The sequence below is a fragment of the Lactuca serriola genome, chromosome 2, assembly GCF_051521515.1.
Source record: "Lactuca serriola cultivar US96UC23 chromosome 2, Lser_US96UC23_V15, whole genome shotgun sequence".
In the NCBI taxonomy this organism is placed as follows: domain Eukaryota; kingdom Viridiplantae; phylum Streptophyta; class Magnoliopsida; order Asterales; family Asteraceae; genus Lactuca; species Lactuca serriola.
Window position 1 is genome coordinate 204,667,072 of NC_136409.1, and position 15,445 is coordinate 204,682,516.

The 15,445-nt window shown below is 34.2% G+C and overlaps 1 pseudogene; it reads left to right on the forward strand.

Annotated features, from left to right (window-relative positions):
- Nucleotides 1–5,037: 5,037 nt before the first annotated feature.
- On the forward strand, nucleotides 5,038–7,263 carry LOC145089985 (isoamylase 1, chloroplastic-like; annotated as a pseudogene).
- Nucleotides 7,264–15,445: the final 8,182 nt, after the last annotated feature.

A 15,445-nucleotide genomic window follows, 5' to 3' on the forward strand; every position in this document is an offset into this window, starting at 1 on the left:
TATATTGCTTAGGAATAGAGAACAACAAGTTTTCATATGGATTGTAATGATAAGTGTTTCCGCAAAGTTTTTAAAATAATAGGAATTTTTTTTTATTTTAAAATATCCTTACAATGGCATTTGAGGAAAAAAATTGTTGCTTATATGATTCCATTAATAGCAAGAGTGGAAATATGAAATTGATTCTTTCATTTGTGGTAATGTCAAAATTTACCAAATAAGAAAAGATTCTCATCACCCAAGTTTCAATTGGACCGGAACTTGGAATCATGCAAGTTGTATAGCATGATGAATGAGAATTTTTCATCTTTGGAAAAATTAAGACTAGTTCCTTGTTCACATGTATATGTGAGTCAAGTGAAGGACTAAGGGATTGAGTACACATTCTTGTGCACTGGTCAAGTCCACCACAAAAGATCGATAAGATTATTCGTCATAATTTACTAAAGCTCAGTAAATATGGTTATACTTACAAGCTTAAGTGTAATTCTGAGACATTGGGAAAAGGTTCCAATGTATGACATAGCGAATAAGAAGAATCAACTTAGGCAGAAAGATAAAAGTTTCTCAAATCTGAAAAGATGGGAGAGTACTTTAGTATCAGTTTTGTGATCATCTTATTGATTAAGAAACCACAACACAATTAGTTCTCTAAGGATGACTAAGAAGAGGAACTTGAATTGTTGAAATGGTTAAATCAAGAAGATGAGTCATACTTCGTTCCAATACAAGTCTTAGAGTCCTACTCTAAGAATGTAACTTGAGTGACATGTCTTAAAGTAGGTTTAAAACACTTGCTAAATGTAAGAGTAAAAGTTTTCTACTCTTGTACATTTGAAATTGGTAAGTTGTGATATTTTGGATAAAACAAAGACCAACTAAGGCCAATTGTGTGAAGTGTTTGTCTTGATTAGAATCCACACTATCTCCTGAATATATGACAAGAGAGTCTTATATGTCAAGAGGACAGTGGGAGTCTTAAAGGTCTTGAAAGTCTCAAGAACTAATCAAGAATAAAACCTGAAGATCTTCACTAGCACACGACTTGAGGTTCATAACCTATCGTGTTGACATATTATGTGCCCATTCCAATTAAAGTTGGATTTGCATATGAGTTCTTAGAGTTCTCAATTGGTTACACAACAACTTGGAAGCAATGGCAGACCCTTGAGCTGCCAGGTGGCAAGAAATTAAGATTGAGTTCAGTCCATATGAGTTTGGATTTGTCATTATCCTTGTCTTGTGACTATGGTTTTGGCAATTCACATGGATAAGAACACATACACCATTAAATATAAGTGTCATAAGGTTTCTCTCCGATTCATGAAAATGATGGTGAGGAAACACTTTCACTAAGTAGATTTTAGCTAGATAGCAATTGTGATATTTGCATTCTCAAAGTCGTTAGTGGAGCGTGTGTGGTTTACCGGCACACTAACATGGACTTGTGAGAAGTGGAAAAGGTCTAAACAATCAAGACTATGATTACGGCATCCCTTTTCATAGTTCTTAAAATTGTTTAGACACACCTGTGAGCTATCTAAGTTAAAGTGTATAATTATGATAAAGTTTTATCAAAGCAATCTAGTATCAGAAAATCTAAACTTTGGTAAGAAAGTCAATAAAGTATTGATTTCTAGAAGTCCAGCTAATTTTTGAGTACATGTCAAAGCTAGTGGGAGCATAAGTGTTATGCTAATAATCATCATGTTAGTGGGAGCATGTTAATTATGATAAGTATTGCAAGTAAGCAATGTTAATTATAGAAAACAAAAAGTTTCAATTAGGAAAGAGTTGTTTTGCTATAATTAAGGGAGAGGAAATTATACTGCATCTCAAATCTAAAAGCTTAGATTGAGGTTTTAGTCGTATTTAGTCAAGGATATATATATATATATGAATTTCATGTTGGAATGACTCAACATAAGGAAATTATGTATATGGGTCCATTATTTGCGTTCTAAAATGAGATTATGATTATGGCATCCCTTTTCATAATCTGAATTTTGAGAACTTGGCAAATAGAAATGGAAATGTTATAGCAAAAGACTGGTTTAGTCTTTATGTGAGACATCATGAATCGTGTCCCATATGCTTCAGATATAGGATCGATTACATGTGCTATATTCATCCTTTCTAAAAAATTTCAAATGATTGGGGCATTAAGAAGGGAAAAGGTCTAAAATTGGATATGACTAAAAGGATTAAGCAATTGTCGAGGACAATCTAAGGTTTACAAAAGATTGGTTGCTCAAGGACAGTTGGAAGTATAGTGATAATTCTGGAAGGACCATATTGACATAATCTGTAAGGAGGCAACTCTTGTTCAGAAGTGATAGTCAAAATGGAATCTGGAAATGTTTCAAAGTTAGAAATTATTCAATCTGTGTAAGATTAGGAAACTTAATGCAAGAAGGATGTTTCCAAGGAGCTGATCTCCTTTGGAATGCTCTGTAATGATTGTTGTCAAGTCTTTCTGACTTTGTGCATAATCATTACAATAGGATCGGTGCATATAAGTTTAGAATCTAACAGGTTTCAGTAAGTGGCATGAATTTGGAATTCTTGCATTTGCTGTAAGGGTTTGGGACTGTGAAAAGAGGATCATTAGAGTTATGTTCAATTGATCTATTTAACAAAGTAAAGATCATAGACAAACATAGTATGAATACTTGGTGTATGCATGACTAGTGTTTAGAAAACATAGTGTACATGCTTGGAGCATGGGACAACTATTGTTTTAAATTCAAGAATAAAGTTGATAGCTGAAACAGTATACAATGAATAATCTGTAATCATATGGTGATAAATAAAAGGTGTTTTATTTATGTTCATAGGTTTTGATACCATATTGGATTCAATTATTATTGTGTTTCACTTTGCATGTTTTAACTTCCAGAATAACTAGGTCATTGTTCTGGATGACTAAGGTATTCAAACCATCCACAATCGGTCATATGCTGGAAGTAGATATGAATTAAGACTGTCATGGGTTGGCTTGTAGAGGTCTAAGATGTTGGACAAAGGGCTACAACACTCATGAGTGCTCATAAGTTCTGAGTATTGGATTCAACCCGCACTCATTGGAATCACTTCATGGATTTTATCATGAGTGATCATGAGACGATAATATCTTATATTCTTCAAACCTAGAGATATGAGTTGTTACTATGAGTTGGTTGTACATTGATTGCACGAAAACGCATTTGGTAACTCGATGTTATAAAACGTGCCTTTGTGTATGATTCAACAAGTAGTAGAACAATCCATATGAGTCAAATTTTACCCATTCCTTTTACCTTCGGGATAAAAGCGATATCTGTGGGCCCCTCGATGATTTGGTGATGACAAATGTAAGTGCTCGGCCAGGCCTGGACTGATTTGATTTGTTCAATTAATCAGTCGTCATAAATCGGAAATCGGGAAACAACAAATGGACATAGAGAATGATTATAATCCATGTATCAGTCCATATGATATCTAGAATGGAGGAATATACGATCCCTTATCTAATGGACAAGTCATTGACAAAGGTCAGAGTTCATCGACAAGGTCAGAGTTCGACAGAAGCCTTTGAGAGCTACGATTGCCAGTCGGTTCTTGAAGTCATACGCAATAATAGTTTTAGACTTATCCAAGTGGGAGACTGTTGGATTAATGTATAAGTCCATAACTATAATTGGTGAGACTTGAACCGACCCAACATGGTCCATTTGGGTTGCATGGCATCATGCATTTGGATAAACTATAATGAGAGAAATAACACTTAAGGTTTGTTAATATATTATAAGTTCTAATATATTAATAAGGTTATTTAATTAGTATTGATCAAGAATTAATTAAGTGATCAAAAGGATACTAATTAAATATATGGGTTGATTGTGTAAATCATTCATTCTTATATATGTGGGCTTGTGATCCAAGATTCCTTATGTTAGACTAAGTCCATGGGGTGACCCATGGATACTCCATGGAGGTTAAAATCCATGGAGCATAAGGAATGGGTAAAGTTATGAGTTACATGGTGTAACCCTAATAGCCACCATATAAAAGAATCCCATGGCTCAAGAAATCGGTCACTATGTGTGAGAATGAAGGGCTACTGATTTCATGAAGTGTGTATGTTCTCTCAAGTTATTCCAAGTGTATTTGGTGTTGTGTGAACCATTTGAGGTGTCACACTTGGGGCACTAGGCACTCAAGCTTCATGAAGACAATCTACATCAAAGAGGTATGTAATTCTAACTTGATATATTCATTTGAATCAATGTTATTACGCTAGTTAGGATGAATACCTTGGAAAGTTCATATTTGCATGAATAATAGAGAAAACATAGATCCAAGGTATTTAGGGTTGCATGTACACTTAGGAGTGTTAGAATGCTCAAAACCCAACAGTATATACAATGGTGAAAGGATTGAGAGGGATTGGTCATCGTCTGTGCACTGCTATTTGTACTAGCGCAAACTTTTTTTTCTTTGTTTCAATATTTGCAGTGAATGAATTTTCGAACATTTTTATTTGTAATATTGTAATAGTCACAAGAGCCACTTATTTTAGTATCTTTTTGCTTTAGTTCAAATTTGAATAATTGATGGTGACAATTAATTTTCTTCTTGAAATTTGTTTTTCTGGTTTTGGCTTCTCCTTTTTTACTTGTCTATCTTAATCAAGTTAACTGCTATAATGAAGATATCGATCAGATACTTTTAGAACTGTTGTAGCTAACATAAGATTCTTCTTTTCTTTGTTTATTATTGAATTATATTTTTAGTTTCTCATTTAATTATCTAAGCAGGTAAATCTCTTTCGATTTGGGGTTGGTGCTAATGCTTAATATATTATATTGGAGCTATATGTACAAGGGAAAATACTCCTCACTGGTTCTAAATCATGATTATGACTCGTCTATGTTTACACATGTTTAAATCTTGATTCTTTTGTTGAATTTAAATAGGTTACATCATTAAAAATAATTTTTGTGAATAAGTTACCAACTCACTTAATTTATAGATGATAATAAATGATGTGTAATCATGGCACACCGTCAATTGAAATTTGCAAAGTCTTTGAGCAGACAGATGGTGTAAAATTATTGGCAACTATTACTTCTTTTAACAATCAAGTGAAATCTGCAAAGTCTTTGAGCAGATAGATGGTTTAAGTCCAAATTTGAAAGTTTCAATTTTTTTTCTTTGAGCAGACAGATGGTTTAAGTCCAAGCATATGTTGATAATTTGGTTGACTATGCAGAAGTCAACAGGAAGGAACCTGTAAATAATGGCATGCTACTGCTTCTGCCAAAGGAAGAGTTGGAAGATGAAACTTCACATATAACAGCTTCTACAAAATGTAGGGGCTCAAGGTAAGTGATGCAATCTCTCTTAATACTTATGGTACACTAAGGGTCTATTTTGGTTGGATTGAATATGATGACAAAGGTATAGGAATTGTTGATTACATTGCATAATTCCATTATCTTGCTTATTCCATTACCGTGTCCCTATGTATTGCATTTCTTCATCCTTTAATTCCATCTAACCAACACCCATTTCAGGATGTGGAAACACCTTCAAATGCAACCATCCTATTGTATGCCAATTCATAGTAGATTCCTTGAGGTATATAGGTTGCTACTTACCTATCCTTTGTTTTCTGTTTTTATTTTAAGAGTGAATTACAATTGTGCTCCTTGAGTTTAGCACTTACTTAGTTTTGGTCCCTACAAGAATTTGTTTGGAAGACATTGCCCTTATTTTATTGTTTCATAACGATTTTGATATATGGAGCATTCAATCTAACACCCAGTTGTTGATATTTTTTCAACTGACCATCTTGCCCTTGGACCAAAACTGCAAATTTGTAGTTTTTTGTTAGTTTATACTTTATAGTAAGGTTTCTAACATTTTATCTGTGCACATGATTTATAAAAGTTCTTGGTCTATACTGTATATTGAATTAATTTGTTAATATAGCAATTTTGATTCTTATCTTAACAATATTTGAAAAAAAACAACATTCATTTGTACTTTTTTTTTATCTTTTTTCTTTCAGCCTTCTTGATGCAGTAAATGTATATGGAAATCAAGTAGAAGATGATTTACTGACAACTGGCTCACCTCTCACCAACCCACCATTAATTGACATGATTAGCAATGACCCAATACTTCGAGGAGTGAAGGTAATTAAATTGATTATCAATTAAAATTATCTTTTAAATTATTAATTTAAACTTTTTAAATAAATAGCAATTATTTTCTAGCTTATAGCTGAAGCATGGGACTATGGAGGCCTTTACCGGTGTGTTTCCTCACCGGGGTATTTCGTCAGAATGGAATAGAAAGGTCTATTTTTTGGCTCATTTATTTTCTTAAATAAGTGTTATTTCCTTTCAATAATTTATAAAACTTATTAGCCTATAAAAAAGAATGTAATTATTTCAGTATCGGGATACAGTAAGGCAGTTCATTAAGGGTACAAATGGATTTTTTGGTGCTTTTGCTAAATGCCTTTGTGGGAGCCCTAATCTATACCAGGTACCCTAATCTGTTTATTATCTTCTTTTTATCATTCTTATTGGATATTGTTATTTTTTTAATCACTTTTTCATGTTATATGTATGCATCAGGAAGGTGGTAGAAAACCATGGAACAACATAAACTTCATATGTGCACATGATGGCTTTACACTGGCTGACTTAGTTATGTACAATGACAAACATAACCTTGCAAATGGTGAAGACAACAAAGATGGAGAAAGTCACAATAACAGTTGGAATTACGGGCAGATAATTTTGTTCCTATATCATCTCTTTTACTTTTTATTTATTTATATGAGAATGAAAAAAATGGTTGCATAATTTTTAACAACTGTCATATTATGCGTGTATCTATGACTGATTTTGGAGGGGGAGTTTGTAAGCATATTAGTAAAGAGATTGAGGAAACGAAAAATGAGAAACTTCTTCCTTTGTCTAATGGTTTCACAAGTAAGTTACTTAAAAGGGACAAATTAAAAGTAAATTGCTATTTTACGACTTTATCCCTTTTGCAGGGTGTACCGATGATACGTATGGGGGATGAATATGGTTACACAAAAGGGGAAAACAACAACACGTATTGCCACAATAAATATGTGATAATATACTCTTTGCTTTTCCTTCGTTAACAAGTGAGTTGCTATTTTATAATCAAGTACAAAAATCTTGTACATGAATATATGAATGCCTTTTCTTTTAATAGGTCTCCTCCAAACTTCCCTGACATTAGATTGTCACAAGAACTGTGTGATTGTGTTGCTCTCTTGCTGAAAGATCAGATCAATCAGGGGTGCTTATACTTGAGGCAAATGACTACATGGAAGGATCTAAAGAGATTTATGAGTCTATGTATCTATCTACCCACTTTTGAGGTTCCTTATCATTAGCATGGATGAATTTTATGCTACTTTTAACTACAAAAACAACTTGTGGGCATGCTGGTCATTTTTACCTTATGGATTGTCTCTATCCTTGGTGGCTGGTTTGAGTTTTTGACCCTTGTATACATATGTGAGTTAATTGCTTTCACATCCTTAATGCTGTGTTTTGTTACATAGGACTTTAGCTGGTAGGTACTCTGAGTTTCTGATCATGTATAACTGACATATTCTGCTATATACAAAAGGGTATCTTGAATAATTTCTTCTTTTCAGATCTTAAGTTTTTGGGTAATGACCAGAAAGAATTCCCACTATTTGAATAATAACGAGTGGACAGTAAGGGTATTTTAGGAAGGTTTTTCTTGGATTTAAGTGTGTACACGAAGACAATTAAGGAAAAAAATTGTTGTGTAATGACTTGTAAGAAGTAAAAACCCAAATTTGGTTCTGATCCTATTCAATTTGTGTATTTCGATTTTGATCCCTCTTCATTCTGTATAAATTGGAAAGACCGAATTTTAAAATTCTAGTATGTTTTTTTTTCTAATCTTGTTGGGAGGACCTTTGGTTCAAATGTTACTAATTTAAAATTTGTTTTTGGATCTGTGTCTAGGCGTCCCTTTGATATAAGGGCCTGTGATTTGAGATTGGCCATGAAGCTTTGTTGAAGATTTCAAGGAGGTTAGATGCTCAATTAATCTTTTTCTTTATCGGTTTTTTGTTTTTTACGGACAAGCTCATTTATATTTAATGTGTTATTATTATTATTATTATTATTATTATTATTATTATTATTATTATTATTATTAATATTATTATTATTATTATTATTATTTTGCAAATATAGATTAAATTTTTTAGGACTTACATGCATGTGCCTAATGTGATTAAGTTGGCTAATGAAATGTCCAGAGACTTCAAATTGCTATATGAAAATGAGGTTTGTTTTAATTTCATACTTTCTCATATTATTTTATTTTCATTGTGTTAAAAGATTTAGATTGGAAGGTTATTGTTAACGCAGGTAGCGACTATGTTTAGGAAATTTCATGAACTTTCCATAAACATAAATCATATTGAAGAAATAGATAAGGAACTTGTAAAACTTTTAACTCTAACTGAAATACCCAAAATACCTTGGGAAACTGGAATATACAAGTTATGTGGGTTTAAAAGAGTTGATACAAAAGTATTGTTATGTGATATGTGAATGCAAAGTGTCACACATACTGTCTGATTCCCCCTCTTTTTGAAATCCTTGAAGGTGGCTGTTTTGTCTTACTTGTGTTCCTCAGAAGGTCAATGAATCAAAAGGCAAGTGGGAAGGTTTTCTCATCTATACAAACTAGAGAAGTGAGTTGAAGAGCTGACATGAAGATTAGACTTTGAAAAACAATTGAGGGTATATTTTTTTTTTACATTTTCTTGTATCTAATTAGTTTGTAAATTTTTGTTACAACTTCTATTGATTTGTTTTATCTTTCCATGGAACGAGTATTTGTATGACATTAAATTTTATGCAATGGATTATATTTTTTGTAGATGATATTTTATTTTCTATTATGAGACATTAAATACAAATTTAATTTGAAAATTAGTAAATCTATAAATAATATATTTTTTTAAACATATAAAATTAAGATACGCATAAATGTGTGTCATCTTCATTTATGACATGGCCTTTCTTGACAGGGGCTTTAATGATACGCAATGCGAGTCGTAAGGTTACGAAACGCAAATGCGTGTTGTATTCCTTTATGACAGGGCCTTCCTTGATACACATTGCGTGTCGTAAATGCGCGTCGTAAATCGTGTGTCGTAACTGCGGTCTATAGACGACACGCAAAAGCGTGTCGTCTCTCGTTATGATAGGGCCTTTCTTGACACGCATTTGTGCGTCGTCTGAGCATTTTACGACACGCATTGCGCGTCGTAAAAGGCTATTTTTCTAGTAGTGCGCGAGCGAGAAAATGAGGAAATCTTGGAAACCTTTCGTAAGGTGAAGGTAAATATTACGTTAGTTGATGTTATTAAACAAGTTCCCCGATATGCCAAGTTTTTAAAAAATTTATGTTCCTAAGAAAAAACTGAAAACTAACGAAACCATAAAAGTTGGCGAGAATATTTATGCCGTTTTCCAAAAAGGTTTACCCCCAAAGTGCAAGGATCCGGGGATTTTCTATATTCCTTGTATCTTGGGAAACCTTAATTTTCCAAAATCCATGCTAGACTTAGGTGCTCCAATCAATGTCCTCCCTTTATCTATTTTTGAAAAATTAAAATTGGGATCTTTACAAAAGACCGGGACAATCATTCAGTTGACTGATCGATTAATAGTACACCCAAAAGTTGTATTGGAGGATGTTCTTGTCCAAGTGAATGAGTTAATTTTTCCCGTTAATTTTTATATACTAGACATGGGCATTATAGATGTATCAGATAAAAACTCAATTATTTTCTGAAGACCTTTTCTGAAAACTACGAAAATGAAGATTTGTATTTTTGCTAATAGACTTTCAATGGAATGTGATGGGGATGTGGTGAAATTTAATATTAATGATGCTAATATTTCTGATAATGTTTTTGTTAACTTTCTGGGTACCAACAATCCATTACATGAGGACTGTTGTGAGTTTTCTGATGATTTTGTACAAGAAATATTTGTAGACAGAAAATTATCTAATGATGCATCAAATAAGCTGAAACGACATAAGCTTAGGGAGGTGGAAGTAGATATGATTTCTACTGAAGGTGCATATATAAAGCTGACAGAAGCAGATAAGCTTGGGGAGAGGAGGAAAATATGATTTCTGCTGAGGAAAAACTAGAGAAAAATCTGAAAAGGAAAAGGATTTTAGAAAAAAGAAAAGAAGACGGTGAATGTTGAGAAGAATATGAAAAGAAGAAAACATGAAGAAGAGAAGGAGAGTTCGAAAAAGAAGATCAGAAAATGAAACATATTCATAAATCTGAAAAAACAAGTCTATTAATAAAAATATGAAGCCTCTTTGAGTTTGCTGTCCAACCACCATATCCACTCATTATGCCACATTTGAAGGGGTCTGGAGTGAGGAAGAAAATAATTAAGCTACAGAAAAGTCCCAGTGATGAGGGCCCTAGTGTGGAGGATCGGGCCCTTGCGTTTCTAGAGACCCACGACCATGTCACTAAAGGGGATTCCCGAAAATGGCCATAACTTTGGCTATGGACTCCGTTTTGGGCCGACGACCAGTCAGATCGAATCTTGGAACGAGGAGCATTCCATGATGGTGAGAGTATTTTGACTCATCCGATCATAAAGCTTGACCTTACAGTCAACCTCTTCTCTCTCTCTAGGGTCTCAATCTCAATCTCTCTCCTTTAAGCGAACTCCAACAACTTAGAGAAGGAGCGATACTACCGAGTCAACACAAACTCACGAATCTCCATCTTCATCATGATCAAGTAGCAGGACATCAAAATTAACTCTGAAGCAACATACTTGGGGCTGAAAAGGTCTTTCTTGGTAAACATCTTGGTGATCCTTGTCACCGTTTCCGTCGTCTGCTTTAGCGACAGATACTCCTAGGCTAACCTTTCCCTCGCAACCAAAGGGACATGCTCAGTGCAAAACATCTCCATGAACTGGTCCTAAGTTATTGTAGCCTTCCCGGGAGGAGAATAAGCACTGGTAACTGGTTTCCACCAATCCTTCACCCCTAAGTGTAGAAAGTTCACGACGAACTTGACCTTCTGGTCCTCTGGGTATGAGAATGTGAAGAAACAACCCTCCACATCATATACCCATCTCATGGCGATGATTTGGTCCTTAAACACGTTGAACTCCAGGGGCATCATGTTGCTGAAGTACCAGTAATGAATCATCTCTCTCCCATGAGATCCTATGGCAACAACGACTGCAGTGGTTGTGGCAACAACAACATCCACAATGTAAACAACATAACACTCGTCAAACAACTCAATCATGGCAGTCTTGACATACCCAAATATCTCCAGTATCACCTCCATGACTACCATAGTCACCTGAGTAGTGGTCATCTCGTGAATCTCATCGTTAGTCAATCTTGGCCTCTCTAGGCCGTTAGCTCCTGATCATGAGCCTCTCGTGATTGATACACTGAAAATAAACCAGAACACATCAGAAAATCATATTATATTCTAATACATCACTAATCAATCACTAAATCCTTGGAAATCATGACTTCCTTGGTACGTGTATGGGTCATGTGCTTCTAGTAGTACGGGCCCATACTACCTTCCATACATACCTATATTTGTCTCAAAGGATAGTCATGAGTTTTCTAACCTTAAACCCCAAGAAACTAGGATACACATACATCCAACATCCACTATCTAAAAAATAGCTAGCTATTCCTTACGCTGTCTTTCTAACAACCATTCTTACTCATGAAGCTTCTACTAACACTGCAGCCTCCTTGTGTATGCTAGTCATACACAACACTTGATTCAATAGACACTTGAATAAATGATTCTACCCTAAGCCCACAAACAGACAAGGAACACGAAATAAGGCTAAATCAAACAATCAGGCTATTAAATCTTAGTTATGTATAACCATGATGCAGACATTAAACAATTATAGTAATAATGTCACTTTCATATAGCATATAAAAAAATCCCCTAGGTTACTAGGCATCATAAATAAGACAATTCTATCATGCAATTCTTGAAGATCCATATCCTATAAACTAGCATGCATTTCTAACATATCATTAATACACATAAAACAAGTGTGGGTATCTTAGGTGATAACTTTTCCTTAGGTTCTAACTGATTGTACACATTGCATCATCTCTTTTGATTATTTTAAAATTAAGTACAAAAAATATTTTGTAGATCCATAGCTTGAGTTTGGAATCATACGTGTTCATCCAATTCTCCCAAACCATGGCTCTGATACCAACTTGTAAGATCTCAAAAACCATAACACAAATGTGACATCCCCAATTTCACGACCAAAAAAATACAGATTTGTTTATGCTTATTTAAAAAGCAAGGTATCCTTTTTGAAAAATAATGTTGAAGAATTTGTTCTCTGAAAACATGATAAAGATGTTATCAAAGCATTTTCGAAGAAATGTATTTTTATTTAAAACATTGGGATGTCATCCTCAATACATAAACATAAGCATAACGAAATATTACAAGCCTTACAGTAAATAAACTAGTGGCCTAATACTCCTTGAATCTTTTAGCATAATGTATCTTTCATCTAGCCACCTGTGATACAATAAACTGAGTGGGTCAGGTTGAGAGACCTGGTGAGTACATAAGATTTTCAACCCATAATAATATAATTATTATGTTTAATCATCAAACAATTAACCCAATTTCCCATCCCCATTATCTTCTTTATTCTTAAGGATCTACCTAAGAATCATATATTCATCATTTATTTATTCCTAAGGATTATCATAAGGAATAGGAATGAAGTCCATCGCTGCCAGGGTTTATCCAACATGCACTAAGTCCTTCGATGCAAAGGTTATGTATTAGGGACAGCTGCCAATGTTTATTTGTAAGGCATTAAGTCCATAGTTGCCCAAGTTTTTTTAGTACAACTAGTGAACACGTCGTTTACAAACACCTACAGGTTGCGAGCCTGCTAACATTCCACTGGACTGTCTAGAATAGTCCGTGGTCGTCATCTAAACTATGCTAGATGACTGGATCATCGTTAAAGTTAAGGCTTCTCATCACATTTCACCTCTCATCATCTATATCATATTTCATCTCTCATCATTCATTTACCCATCTTTCCCTAATATATTTATAAGGATAAAAATACATATACAATTTAAATCATGTAAAATATGTATAAATCGTTCATCTAGCATAGATATCAGGAACACATAAAATAAGCACATATAGCATGTATTGATATTAAATACTTCATATCTATGTGTAAGATGAAAGTAACTATGCACTCATTTGTTAAAGTGATGACTCGAAATTCAGGCAACAATTTGCTTCTAACAATTGTCTTTTACTTTTACGAATCCTTGTATTATTATCATTATTTTTAGTCTAATATTTATTGCGACTAATTATTAGTCTAGATTCATCATTAACTCAACGTCTACTTTCATGATCTATCTGTTGGGTTTTATGTACTATAACACTCCTATGATGCACATACAACCCTAAAGCTTTGGATCTAAGTTTTCTCTAATTATATATGCAATATTCATTTCCGAAGCATGAAGCCTAACTAGCAAACAACATTGATATTTAATAACATAAAAAACTAGTTAGAAGATTACCTCTTTGTTGTTGCTTGTAGAACTTGGCTTTTCAAGAGCTTAGCACCCCAAGTGTGATGCCTCAAACAAGTCACAAACACCATGTACAAGTGGAGGATAATGAGAGAGAACTTGTGGAGCTCAAAATTGGCTAGGCAATGACCTTGGAGTACTAGTGGCCAAATTTGCAAGCTTAGGGACCCTATTTATAGTTTGGAATCTTTAGGGTTTAAACTTGTAAAACTTAATTCACTTGGACTTTTAATCAATTAACTCATTAGACTTATGGACTAACTCTTCATGGACTCTCACAAAGGTTTAGTCCATTTCTAATTAACATGGATCATTAACCCACACTATAAATATCACCGATTTACATAATTAGTCCCTGCATATTTAATTAGTCTCTTTTGATCACTAAATTAATTCCAAATTAATTCTTGACCAATACTAATTAAATAATATGACTTCACAATTAATATATTATACTTATAATATATTAATAAATCACAAATAACCTCTTTCTCAAATATCCATCATGTCCAATTGTCCAGATGAAGGCGACCCAAAATGGACTATGCTACTCTCGGGTCAAGTACATACCAATTATAGTTATGGGCTTAGACACCTAAACCAACACTATCAAGTAAGGAACAACCAGGTAGGATCATATTGGAGGTAGGGACCGTTTGATTTACAAAGTATACTATTTGAAAAACCCACTTTAAATCACAGCCTAAACATCATCCCCGTAAGTAGATCGATCAATATAACGACTTGGAATCACTGATAAATCATTTTTATAGGTTCATAATAACGATAATGAGCTTAAACATAAGCTATACTTAAATTATGGTAAGCATAACTCACTTACAAGGGGGGTTTAGCGAGGAATCAAGCTCTGCGCAGATAGAACTTCAGAGCTGAAAGCTCTTCTTCTCGGGGCCTTCTGGTGCTCCGGGACTCGCTACTAACACCTAGGAGGTTCTAGGGAAAGGCTTAGATGGTTTGGGGGTGTTTGACAGAGAAATCGGTGAAGAGGTGTGGAGAAATGAGGGAAAAACGCCACTTAATTATAGGCTGCCAGCAACCATGTACATGGGGCGTATACAAGGGTACGATGGGCGCACTTCGAGCTACCCTGGGCGTACACATGCCATGTGTCGCCATCTCGTGCAAAACCGCGTGGAAGAATTGGTGGCCCAGATCTTGCCACGTGGCACTTCGAGGTTTAATCCAAAAATTAATTATCTTCTAAAATCCGTAACTTTCGCATACAAGCTTTTGCTTTTACCTTCTTTATATCCATGCATTGGTAGTGACGTAATCTACAACTTTCTTTTAGACTCAGTCAACTAATTTTGAGTTTATTGTTGAAGTTATATTTTCACAGACTTTGACAGTTAAAGTCCGTTAAATATTCATAACTTTGTCATCCAATGTCCGTTTTTGACTGTCTTTATATCGTTGAAATCCTATTAATGAGATCTTCAATTCTCGTTTAGATTGTATTTGATAAAAATCAATCGATCTAGAATTCGATCTCCAAGCTGTGTACTACTACGCTAAATATTAGAAAATTCATAACTACCTCAAATGAAGTCAGATTTGGACGTTCTCTATATGAATGCTCTCAGTTTAACGTCTACTGTGACTTTCGTTTAGATTGATAAGGCTAAAAAGTATTTGGTCAAAAATTTAGTTTTTACGATACACAGAGTCGTGCCAGTTTAATCACGAAACTTAGAGGGTCATAACTTCT